The sequence below is a fragment of the Grammomys surdaster genome, unplaced genomic scaffold (genome assembly GCF_004785775.1).
Source record: "Grammomys surdaster isolate TR1022 unplaced genomic scaffold, NIH_TR_1.0 1036, whole genome shotgun sequence".
Classification (NCBI taxonomy): Eukaryota; Metazoa; Chordata; class Mammalia; order Rodentia; family Muridae; genus Grammomys; species Grammomys surdaster.
This window is the reverse complement of record NW_021605455.1, coordinates 529908-542001: the sequence shown is the minus strand read 5'-3', so window position 1 is coordinate 542001 and position 12094 is coordinate 529908. Positions and strand designations below refer to the sequence as shown.

General features: G+C 48.1%; 1 protein-coding gene across 1 annotated transcript in view; it reads left to right on the top strand.

The window, feature by feature from the left end:
• Positions 1 to 12094, top strand: part of Ctif (cap binding complex dependent translation initiation factor) — a 203776-nt gene that overhangs the window by 92850 nt on the left and 98832 nt on the right. The gene's annotated exons all lie outside the window — the stretch shown is intronic.

The following is a 12094-nucleotide window of genomic DNA, read 5'->3' as shown; positions in this document are numbered from 1 at the left end:
CTTATAAGTGGTCCATAGACCCTCCTTATAAGTGGTCTATAGACCCTTCTTATAAGTGGTCCATAGACCCTCCTTATAAGTGGTCTATAGACCCTTCTTATAAGTGGTCAGACACCCAAGTTTACCAGCCATCCATGAGAAGTGTTCTCAGGTGAGTCAGCCCTGAGGACCCAATAATAGGCAGGAAGCCTGAGAGCATACAGGACCCTTACCAGTTATGTCCCAGAGAACAGCCCCCTGCCTCCTGATTCACCTCCCCTTGGGTACACAACTACTTCAAGAGGACAAAGGATTCAATGTCTAGTTCTGCTTGTCAGTGAGCACTGAACTCAGAAAAAGAAATGTGTAAAGACTAGAATCAAAGTTTTAGAAACAAAACAGATGAGATGGAGCTGCTGGCCTAAGTGGTCACCACATGCGCATAGGTGCTTCAGTGTGTTGAGGAATGGATGGCTGAGCCTCTAAAGTCTGAGCAGGAAGCCTGGTGCCTTTGAACCTGAGTGGTAACCATGGCACAGAGAGGTAGGGCGGGGATCCTGGGGGATAGGCAGACAACAAACAGACTTGCCTGGTGTTGCTGGTGTTGAAAATGCTCAGGCAGGGGTGGAGTCAGGTCATTAGGTCTCCTCTGTTAGAACTGCATGGGCCAGCACCTTTTTGAATCCCCCATCCCGCTGCCCTTCCTTAAAGCATCAGAGAAATCTCAGACCCTCTCTTCTGGCCAACCCTCTTTTAGCTTTGTGTCCTGACTGGAAGCAATTAAGGACAGTCATCCCACCACCTTGTGATGTGAAAGGGGAATGTGCCAGCCCTCTTCTACTGCAGCAGGTCCCCAGAGCCCCTGACTTACCGCCTGCACCTCCTCTCTCGGGAAGTGGGTATCATTGGTTATTTTGCCTTAATAGATCACTCAGGCAGATCTCTGTCTTCTCACTAACACCTTTAGTGGCCACCCAGAGTTAAGAGACTGATCTAGTTGCAAATGATGAGACCATCCATCCCATGAGTGGGGGTTCTCTGGTGGTGGGGGTGAGAGGGGACATTCATTGAAAGAAGGATTTTTAGTTTTTAAAAAATGGAAAACTATCTGACTTGAAGCAAACACAAATTTTGCCTGCACCACCATTGTCTGGAAGCCACCCTGAGTTAGCCTCTGCAGGGCCCACATTCCAGCCACATTCATAGGTGGCCTCATGAGTGTGCTGAGCTGTCTAGACTCCTTTGAGCCCTGTTGCTAGACGAGTAGCCTCAAGGCAAAAATTTGCCTCTTTGAAGCTCTGTGTCTTCCATCAAATAGCCCATCTCCTTTGTAGGTAGACTTTGCAGTGCAAATCAGCCCATGCCTGGAGAATGGCTTCCAATACCAAGGGCTACACGAACCTGAGAACCTTGTGTTTGTGTTAATATTGTACCTATGTCTGTATTTGTAGGTATGCATTTGTGCATTCTCTCTCTCCCCCTCACCCCCTCTTTATTTCTCTGTGTTTGTGTCTGTCTCTCTGTTTCTCCTGTCTATATCTCTCTCTTTGTGTGTCTGTGTATCCATCTGTGGCTGCTTTAGGGACCCTGCTAATCAGCATTGCCAATGATAGTTTGCTGAAAATAAAACAAAAGACCAGGGACTAGAGAGATAGCTCATTAACTAAGATTAAGATCATTGACTGCTCTTCCAGAGGTCCTGAGTTCAATTCCCAGCAACCGCATGACGGCTCACAACCATCTGTAATGGGATCTGATGCCCTCTTCTGGTGTGTCTGAAGACAGCTAATATATATATATATATGTGTGTGTGTATATATATATACTAAAAATATTTTTAAAAAATAAAAACAAAGGGCCAGACTGAATATTTATGTTGAGTATCTATTGCTGCAAATCAAAATAATCCCCAAAATGTAGGACTTAAAGCCCAGAGTGTTTATAATCTCACACAATTTCAGAGGGCCAGAAACCTAGGAGTAGTTCAAGTATGCTGTGGCTCAGAGACACTCGTGCTATTGGAGTCCAGCTGTCAACCAGGGATGTAGTTGTTAGGGGCTCATTTGGGGGTTTGGATATCTATTTCCTGGTTTACCAGGTTATTGGCACACCTCATTTCTTCCATAGTTCTGAGTTACAAGGCAGGCCTCTTCACACACATATTCATAGCATGCTCATGGTCTCAGTTAACTCCTAGAGAATGACCCAAGGCAGGAGCAGATGGGCAGGCAGGCAATCAGACACTAACATGGAAGCTGCATGTTATATTCATTAATACTCATTGGAGAAATTGTATGCCCTCTCTTCTACCATCCTCCATTGGCCAGACAAATTGTCTGTGTCACAAGGAAAAAGTCCGAGGGTGTGGCCATCCAGAAGGTGAGAGCCATCCGGAAGGCTGACTGGTACAGCACACCTGCCTCCCACAATGACTCATTCCTCCTCCATACAGGATACACTTGCTCCTCCCACTGTTACTAGTTGGTGACATCATCAGCTCAGAGTTCAGCCTCCTTTTCATAGAGGTCATGTGCAACATACACATGAGACTCTGGGCGTAGTTCTTTGCATCTGGTTCTTTCTAGATCTGTGGGTCTCTGGTCTAAAAAGACAAGTTAGCTGTGCTCTTACATGCACACATACATATCTAACTCCAGGACAGACACAGGGTCACTGGGACAGACCTGGCATCACTACCATAAACACCCATTCAAGAAGGGGGAGCATATAAATCATTTGTCTATAGCTCTTCTGCAATTCAGCTAGGCAAATGCTGGAGGTTCCTCCCTCAGGTAGAGGCCTGCCCTGTTCCTATCAGGAGTTGCTGTACATGGCTCTGGCTCTATCTTCTGCCATGGAAGTCTCGTGGAGATCTCTCATGATATTCCAGCCAGGATGTTTTATAAGATGGAGATCTGTCAAGTGATGACAACCCATGATCAGTGAGTATGCTTGGCTCTCAGATTTACCTCCCAAGTCACCCCTCCCTGTCTCTGAAAGATGGCATGTATTTGCAATTGAGTTATTTTCTCCACTGGCTATCTGTGTGTAGAACTTGGGGTCCAATGGCTTCTGTTCTTGCTGTAGTCTCTGGCCCTTCTGGTCTTACTGATACTGTTCTGTCTAAAACAAGACCTTCTGTGAACCCTGGTGTTTCCCACACCACTGGAAAAGCTCACCTTCAAGTTACTCAAAGATTTTTCCTCTCCTCTTTGATTTTCTGCAGAGAGAAGGCCCTCCAGCTTCTTGGGGCTCTGAAGTATGGTTGGGAAGATCTGTGAGTGACCCTTGAGGATAGTTAGAGACACCAATGTTTCGATGAGCTGTGCTGGGCCATGCTACCTTCAATCATCCCTAGAGCTTGATGACATCCCAGCCTCCAGTCTTTGGACTGTGCTTTCCTGAGCATGCTGGCTTCTGATCTTTTACCCAGAAGTCACTTCCTAATTTTAGCTTCATCTGCCATCTGGTTAAGTCTAAGACTCGTCAGAACTAGCAAATTCTGGTTCCGTGTGTGTGTGTGTGTGTGTGTGTGTGTGTGTGTGTGTGTGTGACAGTCCTTCTTTTAACTTGTCTAGCTCCTCTCTCAACTTACTCTACTCAGCAAGAAGGAACCAGGAAACATCTTTAACACTCAGGCTGGAAATGCTGAGGCAAGGTCACTGTATCGCTATGGGTATATATACTTTTTCCCCTCAGCGTAGCATCTCGGATGCTGCCCATAAGGTCCCCTTCTGAGGTCTCTGTAAGCCTGTCACTGCCTGTGAATCCTCATAGTGATTTATTCTAAAGTCATGTTTCTCCACAGAGCCTTAGCTCTTCACAAACATGCACCTTGAAACTCTCATTCCTGCTTACCACCCAGGCCTGAGACATCCCCATGTTTGAGATTTTGCTGCAGCAGAATCCCCAGGCACAAGAGCTGCATTGGTTATCTCATGCTGTGTAATGAATTGGCCCAAGAATTAGCATTGTTATTCCACAGCTTCTGGGGGTCAGGGATCCAGAACACCAAAGCTGAGTTCCTTTGGCTCAAGGTCCCTTGTGACACTACAGACAAGCTGTCAGCCAGACCTTCTACTTGCAGTCTCTCTGATGTGATGTTGGTGGGCCTGTTCCCCACTGGCTTTAAGCTGCAGGCTTCATTTCTTTGCAATTGGGCTGCTCTACAGGATATTCATGCTCAGGGGAGAAGGAGAAGAGGGAAAGGGAGGGAAAGAGGAAAGGAGAAATAAAGAGAGGGAAGGAATAGAAGGAAGGGAAAGAGGAAAGGAGGGAAAGGCAGAGACAGTGTGGCAGAGATAAGATAAAGGAACGGGGGAAGTGGAAATTACCTGGTCTCTTACAAACCACCCTTCTGATGTAGAAAGCAACCTGTCCCCTCTTCTGCCATTTTGTGTTAGCCACACAGAACTAACCTATATAGTGGAGAAAGGAACCAAACATGCATGCAGCCAGGCATGGCAATACAGAACTGTACCCCAACTGTGATGGTTTGAACAGGAATGGCCCGCATAGACTCATGTGTTTGAATGTTTGGCCCATGGGGAATGACACTATTAGGAGGTGTGGCCTTGTTAGAAGTGTGTCACTATATGGACGGGCTTTGAGGTCTCTTATGCTCCAAGCTACGCCCGTTGTGGCACAGTTTCCTACTACTGCCTGTAGACCAAGATAGAGAACTCTTACCTCCACCAGCACCGTATCTGCCTGCACACCGCCATGCTTCCCGCCATGATGATAATGGACTAAACCTCTGAAACTGTAAGCTAGCCCTGATTAAACATTTTCCTTTATAAGAGTTGCCATGGTCATGGGGTCCCTGCCCAGCAATGGAAGCCTCACTAAGACACAACACTGAGGAGAAAGAAACAGTGACAGGAGAATGTCACGTGCTTAGCAGCCTGGGAAACAAGAGACCCCATTTTAGTATTTTACAGTGTTTGGACTAAAGAAATGGCTCAGTTGTTTAGAGCATGCGTTGCTGAGTTTGGTTCCCAGCAGCCAAGTCAAATGGCTCACAACTGCCTGTAACTCCGGCTCCAGGAAGTCCACCAGTCTTTTCTGAGCACTGACATATGCATGCACACACACACAAAATGAAAAATAATAAAAAATAAATCTTCTTAAAATCAATAGTGTCGATGTAGGAGTGAAGAGACATTACGATCTACTTAAATTTCCTGATTGTGCCCCTTTACATTTTAAATGTGAAAACTTCACTAAAATCTTGGAGTGGGTTGAAATTTATGTATTTTGTGTCTTCTAGTTCAACTTCCGGTCTTTCTAAGAATACCCTTCCTCACCAGCTCCCTGCTCTGTACCATTTCCTTCCCATCACGCCTCTCTTCTACACATCTGCAGTGGAGCATAAGTGTCTCCTCCCTGGAGAAGGCTTGGAGCTGGAAGATGCTGTTGCCTGAACTTTAGAACAAACATGTCCCCCAGGGGAGCCAGCAGGGGTTTCAGGAAAAAGGAACTTTCCAAGCTGTGAGCATGTGCACGCTCACAGGTACACATGTGCTTATACCACATACTCACACACGTACACAGCCATGCATACACACACACATACACACATATACACACACACTCATACATACAGCATGTGTGCGCGCACACACACACACATCCACACACTCAGCACATAAACTCTAGAATCTCAATGATTACAACAGGCTGCACTTTTAATTGGAAGCACACCAAAACACTGGAATCTGCCAGAAGCTGGTAGGGAAGGCTTCCATGGGTAGATGGGAAAATATAAAAATATTCACAGTACAAATAATGATGTCTTACCCAGTCTCTCTTAGAGTGCCCTGTAGTGGGTCCAGGAGGAAAGTATGATTAAGTCCTTACGTCCTCATTGTACAAGGGAAGTATGTAAGACTCAGAAAGAGTGGGCAGCTAACTAGAGACCTGCAGAGCTGATTGTCTCAGATCTCTGAATGTACACACTTCCTTCCATAGAGTCCCTGGAAGGTCCTGTATAGGGGACATTCTCTTTACCCCTTCAGTGTAAGTGACCTAAAGTTGTATACTGGAGCTCCCACCTGGGAAAAGCCAGCTCTTCTGTGGTTGAGCTTAGGGCACAGCAGAGAAGACTGTCAGAGCCATAAGCTCTAACAGGTGTGTTAAAAGATAGTGAACTACCACACTGTGCCAGGGGGCTCTCTGACTCCTTCCTTCCACTCACTTTTGAGGCTCTTAGTAAAAGCACTTAAAGAGACTCTGTCCCCAAGTGGAGAATCTGGAGTGAAGTGATCACCTGCCTTGCGTGCCTCGGGCAGGCACTAAGTCACCTGTCCCCACATTTACCTGCAGTCATGCAGTCCTCGGTCACATTGAACATGGAGCCGAGGACTGCTGCAGCAGATGACACAGACATAGGGCACTGTTGTCTTCACAGAAGCTCTCTGAGGCAGCCCCTCCCTGCAGAAACTCTCCCAGGGACCCAGAGAGCAGGCAGGGTGCAGTATGGTTGTGGGTGGAGGTGAGGGCAGATTGGAAAGGCTGGCAGGGTCTAGAGGCCGGTAAGAAACAAGGCCTTGACAGAGAATACAGTAGCTGAGAGAGAAACAAGGTGAGGCCCCTTGGGAGATCAGGAAGTCTTGCTAGAGAGGAGGCTGAAGTTGGGCAACAGTGGTACCCTCCTGGGTATCCAAAGCCCACAAGGGCTGCACTCGTCCTGTCTCTGAAGCTGTGGACCAGTTTGGCAGGACCCTGAGACTGGGTGTGGGGTGCCCCTGAGGGTGGAGTATAGGGCTTTGCTCATGGATGAGACCAGCAGACCCATCAGCATGGGAGAAGCACCAGGGACATTCTGAAGTCTAGAGAGCACACGTGCACACGCACTCACATGCACACACTGCCAGTGGGGCCTCCTGCTGTGGCCCCTGCCTCTACATCATTGGTTTTTAGCATATGGGTTGTGACCCCTTTGGAGGTTGAGCAACCCTTTCACAGGACATCACGTATCGGATATCCTGCATATCGGATATTTACATTGCAATTCATAACAATAGCAAAATTACAATTATGAATTAGCAATGAAATAATTTTATGGTTGGGGGAAGAATGTGAGGTACTATATTAAAGGGTGGTAGTATTAGGAAGGTTGAGAACCACGGCTCTACAGTAAAATAGGTTTCCCTAACCTTCTTATTCCCAGAGAATAAATACTGCTCAAAACACACGCATCTATAGCTCAGGAACTCAAAAAGAGCTAGGTTTGGTGTTGGTAGGTAAAGGGATGTGTAGATGGATAGTTTCTCCCAATTATAGGGAAACTGGCCACATAAACCAAGAGGACTTCCCTGGCTCCAATTAGATTAGGGACAGCTAATGATGTCCCTACCACTGGCTTCTGCTCCATTTACAGTAATTACTGGTGATCCTACAGGATACCTTCTGTGCCAGGCACCTTAGCTGGATCAGGGGCCAGCACACTATCAACAAAGGTCTCCTTGTGAGGCATCTCTGTCACAGATGCTCTATTCAGCCACTGTTGTACCAAGGCAGCCTCAATGATACAGAAATGCATGCTTTCATTTGCAAAACAAATGATGGCTGGATTTGGCCCACAGGTCACAGTTGATAGACCCGTGATTTAGATTGGCAGAGCTTTGTACAGCATCTGCCCCACCCTAGAGCTGAGGACCAGGCATCACGAGGCAGCATCTCCTTCGTGTCTATCCCACTTCTTGAGGCAGTCTTCATTCGGTTCCTCTGACCTAAGAGCCATTCCCAGAGGTACGTTTTGAGACCGACTTGGGCCTCCCATCTAGCCAGAAAGCTATTTCCTAAGGCCACATTTTAATCCAGAGGCTTTAGAAGGCCTTGCCTGAGGCAGTCATGGGAGGCTTAAAGCTTCAAGTCCCTAAGGGAGATCAAGAGGAAGCAACTGAACCTGCAAGACTTGAGGATGTCTCCTTGTCTGTTACTCTGTGGTTAAGATGGTTTGAGAAGACAGACAGGCAGACAGACAGGCAGGCAGGCAAAAGGCAGGCAAAAGGCAGTGTTGCCTCAGGATCTGGCTGACCACTGCTTCCTGTATGTATCTCTGCTGCCTCCAGACCTCACCATGGAGGAAACTGCTTCCCAGCTTCTGCCTCTGTGGGAGTGTCAGCAGCTCCTCAGTCCAGAGTTCAGAGCTTAGCCAGACGTATTAAGACATTTGGGCTTGGCTGCCTGGTTTTCCCCAGTCCTGCTGGATCTGAGAACTGTCCTTTACCTTCAACCCTTTGAGATCCACAGCAGCACTGTCTCTCCTCCAGGGAAACAGCCTAAAACCAGTATGGCTCTCTGCCTGTGTGTCCTCAATTCCATCCTAGCTGTGCAGGAAGACCTACTGCACAGACCCACACTTCTGTCTTGTGTGTGATAGGGAAAGAGCCTGGCTGTTGTGGGCGGGTATCTCAGTGGCTCATTCCTCTGCCCTTAGCATAGGCCACATGTATCTCCTCAGACACTGATCTAGATCAGAAGAGGAAGAAGAAGAGACAGCAGTATCATTTGAGGGGTACCAAGGTTATTATGGATTGAGCCACTGTTGATGGTGCACACTGTTTAGATTAAAAAGTCACAGTCCCAGGGCTTTAGAGATGACTCAATGGTTAAGAGCACTGGCTGCTCTTCCACAGAGGTCTTGAGTTCAATTCCCAGCAACCATATGGTGACTCACAACCATCTGCAATGGGATTTGATGCCCTCTTCTGGGGTGTGTGAAGACAGCTGCAGTGTACTCATATTAAGTAAATAAATAAATAAATAAATCACAATCCCTATAATTCCCTCCAAAATGGAGCTACCTCATGGAGGTGATGTCCCTGAGCATGGAGATATGCCTGTGATTGGTTTTATCAAGCCAAGTGGATTATAGATGAAGAAGGGGCTCTGAGAGCCATTCAGGACACTGAGGGCTAGACCCAGTTGGGACTGGCAATCCCATCATGAGCCGCAGATCCCCTGTCTGAGGAGATACCCATTAAGCCCTCAGATCCAACCACAGCCTCTGTAGCTAGTGCAAACCAGGCTGTCTCTGATGGCTGCAGCTCCCTGAGTAACTCATTGACTGTGGGCCATAGATGGAGCCCAAGCTCAGGGAATGTCCTGGAAGGAATCAGGAGGGCTCTTGTTGTGGCAGGATAACATGACTAGTAGGTTGGTCCTGAGTCAGGAGTTGGTGTCCAAGGGCAGAGATGGTGTGTTCTACCATAGAGGAATGTGGTCCTTTGAGGAGGAAATGATGGATCTGCCTGGATTTTCATGTGGCCAGAGCACAATTCAGCAACAGTGTGAGCAATGTTACTTTGCCTGGTCTCTTCCAGGCCAGACTAATAGTGATCCTTCTAGGCTAATCAGACTCCCTTATTATTCCCCCCAGGAAGTTGTTACCAGTCCACTCTTCCTTTGAGACCTCTCTCCTATCCTTAGAGTTTATTGGAGTCTTTCTTATGGGGGTAAATAGCAAGTTGCCAAGTAGTGCTATTCAGCAAAGCCACTTGGGATGAGTCCATATTACTCTGTCCTATGAACCTGGCTCAAACCCAAAGTGGGAGCAGCCAACAGGGGCCCTCATTAGGCCCACTGGAAAAGAAACTACATGTCCCACCTCCATGGTCCCCAGGGTGACAGGGGCCCTGCACTAGTCCCTTTGGAAGTGTATGAGGGTCCCAGGAAGTGGTTAGGAAAGGAAGCACAGTGCTTCTTGCAGGCTTAGACATGGGCCACGCATTCAAAGAACATATGGTCTAGTTACAAAACAGAAAGTAAGATATACTGAAAAGTCTGTATAATAGCAATATAGCTATATGTGTGCTCCTGTATATGTGCTTATGAATAAGCATGGGTATATATGCATGCAGTTATGTATGTAATCTGCATGTTATATACCTACATATGCTGTATGCTTAAATGTATGTTCTATATATGTGTGTCTCCACATCTATGTGTGAATATTGTATTGTATGTGTGTGCGTGTGTGTGTGGTATGTGTGATGTATAAATAGCACAATGCAGGGACCTGGATTTAAGAGAGAAAAGGCCTTCTGAGGCTAACTGGGGTCAAGCAGCTTTCCTGATCTGTCCCTCCAGTCTGCTGGGCAGAAGACAGGGTGGGTGATCACTCCCAATAATTGACAAGACAGAAGCAAAGATCCAGGCAGAGCTTACTGCTTGGTGCAATTGAAGGACAGTAAGCAGGCTGCTCTTGCTTCAGAGAACCCTTTGAAGGGCTTCAGAGGGTGTGCAGGTCAGGGAGGTGAATGTGACCAAAATTACCTCAGAGAGTCAGAGCCATGCGCCCATCTGCCACACTCCCCACAATACCTCAACTCAGGTGTGCAGGCAGCATGTTCATGGGCACTTGTCCCTGGCATGCATGGGCAACAGGTAAAAAAGCCAAAAACTTGTGACCTTGGGAGAAGGATAGAAGATGAGGCTGGAAGCTGCCATGGACACTAGAAGGGAGAGGACACCACTCAGACCATGTTTCTGCCACTTTCTGGGAGCTTCAGTTCTTGAGTTACACATACACATACATGCATGCATACACACACACGCACACACACACACACACACTTCCCCTAACTCTAGTTAGGCTACAGACGTGGAGTGCTTGCTGAGGATACAGTCCTTCCAATCAAAAGAGCGGAATTTGAGACATCCAGGCACTGAAGTCTGGTGGGAAGGTAGGCACTCCATGCCTTCTGAGAACCTGCTTTGGTTCTGTGAGCCTGGCTTTGGATGCAGGGCAGAGCTAGCGAACGGTCCAAAAATGTTTACAGAGGGAAGAGCGGCAGAGGGCAGGGCCGCCTGTGATCCCGGATGTTGTGGGAAGTGGAGGAGGTGGAAAGGGCACACCAGGGTGGTCTGGTGGTTGGGATGGCCGTGTTCCTGGGAATGGTTGCCACGAAGCATTTTCCCTGGCTTCTCCATGGCAGCGACTGTTGCTTCCCAGAGTGTTATGAAAACCTGCAGTTACCCAGCAGCCTTTGGGGGGAGGGGGTAGTGCCCAGATTTCTTCTGCTGCTTTCTGATGTACATGGAGTCAAGACAGGGTCAGTGCAGAAAGTGAGGCCCTCTCCACACTTCCCATGGGGATGTGGTTAGGAATGTGGGGACTGGAAAGGTGAAAGGGACTGGCTGGATGCCACTACTTCTCCTGCCTGGCAAAGGCAGCCATCCTGTACACAGCATGCTCTGGGACTATCAGCAGTTCCATGACATCGCTGGAATCTGGAGGCATTCTCTGCGTTGGCACTGAGTGGCAGCCAGAGCGGTGGCCTGATCCTGGGAGCAGTCTCTGGGCAGGAGACTGTGGTGTGTGCCTCAGGAGAGGCTGCACGTGCTGCGTCCACTTGGGGATGGCTCAGCTTAGCTTTGCTCTCCAGCTCTTCTGGTTCTTTTTCCTATGGGACATATTTATTTCCTGGAATCTTGCCCTTTACACGTGTGGGTCACAACGGAAGGCATGGGGGGAGAGTGGAACTATTTGGAAAGGTAGCTCCATCTGCAATTTCCACGGTGGAAGAAAAAGTAAAAGAGGGTCTGAATCAGGAACTTTCTAGAGCTCACCTTAGCTGGTGAGCCCCCAGAAGCAGAAAGGGATGTAAGGAGTGTCCTGTGAGTAGACCAGGCGTCGGCGTCTTGGCCTCCTCACCCCAGGGGACAGGGCTTTCAGTCCTCTGCCATCTGACTGGGTATCCAGGGCATGGTACCCCACAACGTTTAGGCAACTCTGTCTCCCTAGAGTCACACTGGTCTCCCTGCTTATTGATGATTGTCATTGTCATAGCTGTCCCCACGACCCACTATGAGGTTGTCACCCAGCAGACCCATGTCTCCCCTTCATGAGGTAGGAGTTGGATGAATCCTGAGGCAGCCACATAGGACAGCTGCCATCCTTGCCTCCTTGCTCTGCTTCCTGTGGCTTGGAGTAGGTTGGAGTTGCCCTCTACGTGGTCCCTGTTAAACTAATGTAAGCACGTGGAGATCACCTTACCCAGCGCTAACACTTGCCCTTAGCAGCCCTGTACTACAGCTTGACCCCTCTGCCAGCGACATACGTGTGTGTGTGTGTGTGTGTGTGTGTGTGTGTGTGTATGTGTCAGAG